Source organism: Protomyctophum parallelum (assembly GCF_964188405.1).
Source record: "Protomyctophum parallelum genome assembly, chromosome: 8".
Taxonomy (NCBI): Eukaryota; Metazoa; Chordata; class Actinopteri; order Myctophiformes; family Myctophidae; genus Protomyctophum; species Protomyctophum parallelum.
The window spans coordinates 41,576,712-41,584,151 of record NC_139703.1 but is presented as its reverse complement, the minus strand read 5'-3'; positions in this window follow the sequence as shown (position 1 = coordinate 41,584,151).

Here is a 7,440-nt window from a genome sequence, read left to right as displayed (position 1 = left end):
CACTGGACTACTTGGAACGATGCAAATTGAGAGGAGGGTAACATTAAATGGGCTGCTATTGGGAATTAAACCATAATTCGTATCATTTGTAACAACCTGCTACTTAATGTCAATATGATGCTGTGAAAAATGTCTAATCGTCACTGATGGAAAAGAGAGAAAAAACACAAATAAAACATCTTTCTTGTTGAGTAATTGCAGCTAGTTTTCAGCTAGTGATCTAGTATGCCAGCGCAGTTTCACGTTGATGAGCCCTATACAACTGAGACTAGGAAAGAAAGGTCTGTTTGCATACATGCATAAATGTACTGTACTTAAGCAATGCACATTCTCTGCACAGGACATATAGGGGAATTCTCTCATGCTTTATTCATAGTCACAGTAAGTCAATGTTAAAATTCCTCCAGCACACTGCTGTGATGAGATGAGTTTGCTGCATAATAATTCTAACATGTGTGACCCGATACCCTGCAGTTAACTACAGATAATTCATGTAGGAAAAATCCACACAGGAAAATCCAGACATGGATCTTCTTTCCTTGCAGATGCATGGGAGTTTGTTTTGGCTGTGAATACATACATTTACCCAACACAACTTCAATATTGTCACAGTCACAGACTTCTACAGAGTCTACTATAGGTCTTGTATTTCTATGCATTGTTACCTGTTCTTTAGTGTGTATGGTTCTATGTTCTTTCTCATCTGTATCTAAATAGTGCATTTTATCTAAGGTTCTTTACAGAGATTGTGCATTACATTCACCCATTCCCACACACCAATGCCGGAAGAAACCATGCAAGGCACCAACCAGCACATCAGGAGCAATCAGGGCTTGCTCAAGGACACTTCGACATTAATCTCTCAAGAACAGATTCTGTGCTGCGCTACCCAGTGTCCAAGGGTAACGCACCTTAAGTCAGAGCGCGGTGGTCAAATGTGATGACATTCACAATTTCTATAGCTTAAAATGTTCAAAAGCTTTCCAAATATTGTACAATTTTCATTTAGACCATCGTTACATTAATTAGCTAACATGCCAGTGCCACTGGGGCATCTACCTCTTCCTAATCTCCCTGTCTGTGTGTGTGTGATTGGGTGACTGGAGACAGGGGTGTGGCTCCTCACCAGCTGCATCGCTTCAGCAATCTGGTGGCGTCTATATAAGCCCTGCTCTGCACACACACCTGCTTGATGCCCTGGACCTGGTAAATCAACTATTTTCGAATAGCTGATCTGATGATGTATAATATAGGGTTGAAGTGGTTGATTATTTATGATACTGTATTAACCAGTATTGCTTGGGACCCCTGGAACCCCTCAAGGACCCCTAGGGGTCCCCAGACCCCAAATTGTGAACCAGGTGGGCACCTATATGTTGTTGACTTTCTGCACTGTGCTCTGCGCTCCTGACCCACGTGACCCACTGCTGTCCTGCTTTCTCAGCAAACCTCCAATACCGTTGAGAGCCTCTAAACTGTACTCTAAACTGGCAATTCTTTTACAAGCATAACTGTCAGGGGTTTACATTACGTCTTAAAAAAAAGAAGCAAAATACAGTGAAGGTGAAAATACTGTACTGTAATCATGCTATGGGCCTATACTGGAGAGGCAGCAAAGACAAATGGGGCTGCCTGCAACTGTCGGTTATTTTCTTAGCGTTTATTCTATGGATTTTGTTTTGGAAAATAATCAAGATGTGCAACGTTATTTTATACTTTGGAATTGTCATACAAGGGTTTGATGCAAACAGCAGAAGCTAATATCCCTGCTATCATCTGCCTCCCTTCTCTGTTCCTCCAAACCTTCCTCATCCCTCCTGTTTCTGTGTCTCTAAATCTTAATTAAAAGTGAAACAAAACAACATATATAAGTCAGAGCCTACAATGACCTCAATCTGTCAGAATTAATCAATTCCTAAAATAATACTGAGTCACGACAGGGCAGTCACTCATATTCGCAGGAGCAAGAAGGGACAGCATAATATCATGCCTTCTCTTACACATTTTGACACTGCTGCTAAGATATCTAAAGAGGGTTATCATGCCTAGCTGACATTCCAATTCTACTATATTTATCTATATATATTTTTCTTTGTTACTATATATATATATATATATATATATATATATAATTATATATATAATTATTATTATATATAATTATTATATATCGTATTGTTTGCACAAACTCTGCAGAACATCCCCCAGAACTGTGCGTGGTGTTGGTAACTTAACTTTTCTATATGAATTGCACATCATCATACATACTGGGGCTCTTTTTTTTTTTAATTGTCCATGTTTTTGTTTTGTTTTTAGGTTATATGTTCTACGTTTTATGTTGCACTGCCAATAACTGAGGGGAAACGGTATTTCATGTTCTTTATGTATGCTGCAAGTACTGTACATGGGAAAATGACAAATAAAGTGATTCTGATTCTGATAACTAGTTATGAAAACAAGTAAGGGCAGAGTCACACTATGGTCCCGGATGCGCACTCTGGACCAAGGTTATAATAGTTAACTAAAACTAACTAAAAAACGAAAACTAGAATTAAAAAAACATTTTAGTTAACTGAAACTAAATAAAAACTAAAAATAAATTAAAAACGATAACTAAACTGAAACTGTATTGTGTGTTCACAAAACTAACTGAAATTATAGAAAAAATACCCTTAGTTATAGTTTTTATCAATATTTATATGCATTTCGGAAATTCATAATATAAACCTTTTAAATTCATTTGATTAATTTCCTCATTTCTCCAACAAGTTTTACGGCTGTTTTCAGCACCGTACGGCAGCATGTAGCCACACTTTACATTGCTTGTTTACATTCTGCACTGCCTGAAACTGACTGCATGTTACTTGGAAAATCAAACCCGTCTTAAGTGAGTGGTACTGTACTGTACTGTACTGTACTGTACTGTACTGTACTGTACTGTACTGTACTGTACTGTACTGTACTGTACTGTACTGTACTGTACTGTACTGTACTGTAAGCCCTCCTCCCTGGCCTGTGTGTGTCTGTGTGTTAGGCTGTGCAACAGTGACACTTGGTGGTGAACAAACGCTATTTTCGTGCTCGGACACTGCCAGGAAAAGTTGGAAGTCCCAATATGGGAGAGAGACGCAAGGAAGTGCCTTGTGGAAAAGGATGATAGTAAAATATGCGGAGCACTTCGGAAGGGGCCTATTATATAAGGATCAGGCATTTGCAAAACATTTGCCAAAATGGCAAGTGGTTGGTATTTATTCACCCTTGCCACAACAGCTTGGTTTGGTATGGAACAGTATCTCTCTCATGGGCAAGACAGAACTTGTCATCATTAAAGGCAATCTCAATGCAGTGAGATTCTGAAGCCAGTGGCGATCCCATATCTTCAGAATCTTGGACCTAACGCCATCCTCCAGGATGCCAACGCTCTCCCCGTAGAGCCAGGATCACAGAGTACCTCCAAAATGTAGGAGTGGAAATGATTTGAGTCTAGACCTCAACCCAATTGAACACTTGTGGGATCAGCTTGGGCGTGCTGTATACGAGTGTATGTGCTGTACATGCAACCAACAGAGCCAAGTGTTGTTTTTTCCTTATTACTGTGGGAGAGTGCAATCATCCAATCCACTAAGCAACTCAAAGCAAGGGTTGGTATACCAACCATTTGCAATTTTGGCACATTTTTTGGGGGCGCTACCCACACGCTTAGCTGTGTTGCTCATTCCACGAATGCCCGATTCTTACAATCTATACAGACTATACCTCGTTGTACAGGTGACAACGATCAACGATTAAAATGATATAAAACACAATACCAAATGGTATCATCAAAGTGGAGAAATAAAGGACCAAAGTTACGTTTCTGAACTTTTAGAGTTTCTATTTTTAAATGGTATATCTTTTAGGTTTTATTACACAATACTTATTGATCTTTTTTTATCCTATACCTGACAAATAAACCAAAGTACGAAAAAAAAACTAAAACTAAACTATAACTAAACTAAAACTAAACTAAAACTAAGCATTTTCACAAAATAAAAACTAAACTAAAACTAGCAAATCCGCTCTAAAAACTAACTAAAACTAACTGAATTAGAAAAAAACAAGTCAAAACTAACTAAAACTAAACTATAATGAAAAAACCAAAACTATTATAACCTTGCTCTGGACCACTTGGCAGATGTTGTGGTAGTGTGAATGCTGTATTTGAGTAGTAGTATTTGAGTAAATACTCAGACATATGTTTATTGGTCAGACAGATTACAGATCGAGTAGACATCAGACATCACTGTCTGCTTATGCAGGAACCCACATGATATCTGGAAGGGTCACACTTCTCAAATCAACTCAACTTTATTTATATATCACATTTAACATGACCAGGTCAACCAAAGTCGTGTACGGGTTAAAAGAACACAAAGAACAAACAATGCAATATAGGCAAACATTAGAAAACATGAAAACGAACAGGAATTTAGAAAATAAGAAACAATAGCAAAACTAACTAAATTATATAAACAGACATTAGCAGGCAACATACTGTAATGAGCACAAACAAAGCAGACATTTGCACCAATGAGGGAAAAACAGGGCTACCTCAGCTGACACTAAAAGCCAAGGAGAATAAGTAAGTCTTAACCCATTTTGAGCGGGGAACCCCTTTTGGTGGTTACATACATTGTTATAATTTAGCTATTGAAAAATAGCAGATCTACAAGCTCAAAACTAGCAGGTCTGCTATTTTTGAAAAATCGTTAAAATGTGCCTCAAATCTTTCAGAAAATTGTCATGATTTAGAAAACTTTATTTTTAAATTTCGACGTCAAGCCTGAATGGGTTAAGCAAGGACACTTACACTTACAGTACCAGTTACTGGACACTTGCGTGCTCGTCACTAAAGGTCTCTGATTTAAATTAAGATGTGAAGAAGATTGGACATATTAGGACGGCAACATGGAGGCTGGATTGCTAATAGGATTAAAACACCTTGTGATTGGTAAGAATAGATTAGATTCTGTCTGCCTTGACAGGGAAAGAATTAAGCAGCCTGGCCGAAACTGAATAGAGGCGCCGCCTTGCTGCTCTCGTGCTTGTTTAGATTAAACCTAGAACTAATGTAATGTAATTTGTGCTGAATTAATAGTGAACATGCAGACTGGTCTGTCATCTTTGCTCAAAGTGCCCTATTACTCTCCGAGAGATTCCCATAAGCAATATCTAGCATCTGTAGTATGTTATACTCCGTCATACTCATGCCCTATTTCTCTGAGAAGTAATACCAATGACTTTGTGTTCGCCAAAAACAAGCTAAAAATAGTTGCATTACAGTATGTTACAAAATTGTATGAGACACATTCCCCAACATACTCCATTAACTTTACACCAAACAGACATTTCTAGTTTTGGAGATGTCAACTCAATTTAATCTCCAGCTGTTTGTAGGTGGAAAACTGCCTTTCTGAGTCACCTTTTCTGGGTATGAAGCCAGATGCATATTCAGGGTCCATACTGTATATAGCCTCATTCAAGTGTTTCAGCTCATCTCAGGAAAAGGCTCCTATAGCTTAAAAGTAAAGTATAGGCCTACCCTCAGCATACATTTGGCTGATACCTCTGGCCTGGGTTTATCTTTGCTAGTGATTTGCATCCATCTACTGTGCTTTGCTATAGCAAAGCACAGTAGATGAATGCAAGTTTGTGCTATGCAAATAATACATTCTAGGACCATGAGGGCCACCCTGCATGCTCCAGTAACTTCAGTCAAGAAACAGGTGGAAATTATTCAAGATTGCTATGGCAAGGGTCAAATTTCTCTCATACAGTATAATAGTTCCACTGAGTCTTCTGAACTTAAATGAAATGCTTGAAGAGAAGACTTACAACAAGTGAACATAATATCTGATGAATGGCAAGGTGCTTGTAGTGGGGCCCAAACTCACTCTGTTAAGGTCACAGGTTAATGCAATATAATTGGCTAATGCATAACTATATTGCCCCAGTCCAATTACACATTTAACTGTAATTTAGTATGCGCTAAATGTAATCAGGAAAGAGGAACACTGGCTCACTGTGTTTGGGAATGCATGTGTCCATGTTTTGCCGATGGGTTAATTCCCAGATTATACCAAGATTGTATGTTTCACTCTCCTGTGGATTGACTGTTCTTATTTACCCATACATACTACTAGAGGTAGATGTTCTATGTACACTTTGATTATATTTATCTGTTAATACTGTTAATATACTGTTAATTCACTTTGACTACTATACTGTCTGAGTGCAGTGGGCCAAGCAAGAGTTCTGTACCTAAATCCCCTGGTTTCAGGGGTTAAGGCTGTGCATTACACTGCACACTCTTTTTTTAATACTGTGCTCTCCATACTCCTTGCTGTAGGGAAACTGAATTGCCCTCGTGGCGTCAATAAAGGTCTATCTATAATTAATGCACATTTCTAATGATTCTAAATGACATAAAATAAATTATGTACCGTACTGCTCAGATGGAAGACATCTTCAGTGGGGCAGGGTTTATGGGTGAATTTCATCCAGAAAAAAAGGACATTGTAGTTGTGCTGTTGATCTTCTATCTTGAGCTATTTTTCCTCATTTCCTCATAATCTATGTACATCGACTGTGACCCAAAGTGACAGCTAGAGACGTCCACGAGTGACACAGTCTGAGCAGCACGACAATGAAATGAACCTTGATATATGGATAAATGGAGAGAGAGGGGGGGAGATGGAGAATGAAACGGCACAGGGCACACTAGGGCGTCGTGTGTGTGTGTGTGTGTGTGTGTGTGTGTGTGTGTGTGTGTGTGGGCGGGGGGGACCCACAGGGAGGTGAAGCAAATATAAGGATGAGGTGGTCCATCGTTGGGGAGGAGAACATAGTTGTACAAATATGATGAGATCCAGCCAGGAAATGAGAGGCAGTGAGAGGCAGAAATTTCACAATTGGTCGAAATAGAGGGCAAAGCAGAGTTGTGGGCAGAAGATGATATAAAAGGATCAGAGTGATGTGCTGCGATTGCTGAGCGATAGTGGCAGACTGATGGGCACATGGGGTCCCTATCTTTTAATATGTTTCAAACAGGTGACTGTTGGAAGCACAACTTGAGAAAAGAACACTTTAATTGGGTAGACTTGGCTATAACTATAAGGACTGCTGTGAATATCAGCAGGCAGAGAGGCTAATCCCCATCAGCATCCCAATTATTCATGCTAACAAAGGTGGTGGAACTATAGTAGACGCTGTGTGAGACCAGCAGCAATGGGAAATGATTGACATTTTGAGACTGATGGGAAGGAAGTGGAGGTAATTAACGGTGCATTTATTTTTCACCTGCACCTCCTATACCGTCCACAAAGTCTTTCCCATCTCAAACGTCTACTTTCTCCTGATGATTTAATTGTCTCCACCAGGGGAGAGTATGTTTTGCACTCC